We start from the raw sequence: 2559 nt of genomic DNA on the forward strand, positions 1-2559 counted from the left end.
ATAGAACATTTGCCACATTGAAGAATCAAATTTAGCATCAAAATCACAAGGATTTGAGAATTGAGGCAGTTTGGGCAGTTATAACAAGATACCATAAACTTGGTGGCTTAAATACATGTTTGTCACCTTAATTTATCTCTTCTGAGGCCTGGAACTCTGAAATTAGGATGTCAGCATGGTCAGGATCTTGGTGAAAACCCTATTCCTGGTTATAGATAATAGACTTCTCTGTGTGTCATAGTATAGCAGAGAGAAAGATTATCTCTCTGTTTCTTCTCATAAGGACACTAATCATATTTACGAGGACCTCACCTGCATGATCTGATTCTCTCTCAAATGCCTCATCTCCAATTTCCTGTTGCATTGGGGATTGGAGCCACAATTTATAAGTTTGGGGGTGACACAAATATTCAGTCCATAGCAACTAATTATCAAGATGAAGAGTCCTTGCTCCATTCTTGGTGTTTGTGACCTCCTGCATTGGTAATTACAGTATATTAAGTGAGTGGAGTGCTTATCTATTTAAAAAAGATTCAGGCATTAAATAACCTTGCTGGAAACACCTCAAGCTAGTGAAAAGTGGCATGATCTGGACTTGAACCCATAATTTCTTATTTTAGATCCAACACTATTTTAAACCCTGCAGGTGCTTGGGAGAATCAGACAACTAAGTCTCTTGAGAAATGGTTAAGTTTCAAGGACATTCATACTTGAAATGATTATCTCCATTGTTGAGAATGGGTGGGTGGAAGCAACTTGTTTTTCATCCTTTTAAAGTGGTTGCCACTTTTGAACAGCAAATCCTTTTTCATTTAACAGAACAGGATGTAAACTACAAATCATATTTTCATTCCCAGCATTACCCCAACTAAAGACCCACCACCATCACTACATGTCATGACGTTTTATTTCTGCCATGATGATTAGTTAAGTACAAGGTATGCTCCCATGTGGTTTTAATCCCAACTCTTCTATGTCTCTGGTGCTCACAGCATAAAGCCTACTTTCTGAATCTTTCAGTGTCAACTCTTTCTGCTACCATTTGCAGCTTGGACATAAGGTTTTTAACTTTTATACTTTTGACATGTATTTACCAATTAACATCTGAAGTAATGACGATTGCATATTCTTTTCTTTAGTAGTAACTTCTTTTGGAAGATACAAATCTCTGAAAGTGATGTTTCAAATGTTTTAGTAATCTGATCATGACTGAAAATGCAGGGTCCAGTGTTAAGTGGACATTTGATTTTTTTTATTGGAAGTAATTCAAAACTAGCTTTAGAGAACCCTTTATGGAAACTGAATGAGGTGTCTTATTAGAAAAGAAGACACACACATTTATTTTCTATTTTATTGACACAGCCGATTGATAGTTTCTTAGAAGTATGTGTGCATGTGTATATAGGTTGAGATAATGATTCACGTTAAGAATAAATTTTACCAGGCCCTGGCCAGTTGGCTCAGTGGACAGAGTGTCAGAGCGGCATGTAGATGTCCTTGGTCCACTCCCAGTCACGGCACACATAAAATGCAACTATCTGTTTCTCTCCCCCACCTCCTCCACTTTCTCTCCCTCTTCCCCTCCCACAGCCAGTGGCTCTATCGGTTCAAGCATTGGCCACGAGCACTGAGGATAGCTTGTTTGGTCAAAGCACATCAACCTTAGGCACTAAAAATAGTTCTGTTGGTTAGAGCATCGGCCATAGACAGGGTTGCCAGGTGGATCTCCTCTTCTCACTTAAAAAAAAGAGGAATACATTTTACTTTAATGTTTCCTGACATTAATAATCAGATAAGACTTACAGAATTTATACTCCATATATATATATTACTTACTTTGATGAAGATTTATTTTCTGATTTTATTACATTATATGGAAGAGTTTTATGCTTTTAGAGTTTTAAAGTTCCTTTACTTCCTGAAATGTTCTCTGGCTTTCATGCCAGCTCACAGTAGCAAATATTGCTACATTTGCATTCCAAATTGCACCAATTAAACTATTATGCTACAAATAAATTTTTGAGTTGAACAATATAAAATGCATGGTTCATATGAGCTGTTAGAGTTATCTAAACTTGTTAATATAAATAAGTGGTTATTTCCTTTCTTAAAATCAAACATAAGCCCTGGCTGGTTGGCTCAGTGGTAGAGCGTCAGCCTGATGTGCAGAAGTCTCGGGTTCGATTCCCAGCCAGGGCACACAGGAGAGGCACCCGTCTGCTTCTCCACCTCTCCCCCTCTCCTTCCTCTCTGTCTCTCTCTTCCCCTCCCACAGCCAAAGCTCCATTGGAGCAAAGATGTCCCGGGCACTGGGGATGGCTCCTTGGCCTCTGCCCCAGGCACTAGAGTGGACCTGGTCGCAACAGAGCGGTGCCCCGGAGGGGCAGAGCATCACCCCCTGATGGGCAGAGCGTCGCCCCCTGGTTGGCGTGCCGGGTGGATCCCGGTCGGGTGCATGTGAGAGTCTGTCTGACTGTCTCTCCCTGTTTCCAGCTTCAGAAAAATACAAAAAAAAAAAATTCAAACATAAGGGAAAAATTAGGACTACTAATTATATTT

At 39.9% G+C, this 2559-nt stretch overlaps 1 non-coding gene across 1 annotated transcript; it reads left to right on the forward strand.

Annotated features, from left to right (window-relative positions):
• Positions 1-2123: 2123 nt before the first annotated feature.
• Positions 2124-2199, forward strand: TRNAI-GAU (transfer RNA isoleucine (anticodon GAU)). The gene has a single exon. It is a non-coding gene; the product is annotated as a tRNA-Ile (tRNA).
• The last annotated feature ends 360 nt before the right edge of the window (positions 2200-2559 follow it).

The sequence above is a fragment of the Saccopteryx bilineata genome, chromosome 5 (assembly GCF_036850765.1).
Source record: "Saccopteryx bilineata isolate mSacBil1 chromosome 5, mSacBil1_pri_phased_curated, whole genome shotgun sequence".
Lineage (NCBI taxonomy): Eukaryota > Metazoa > Chordata > Mammalia > Chiroptera > Emballonuridae > Saccopteryx > Saccopteryx bilineata.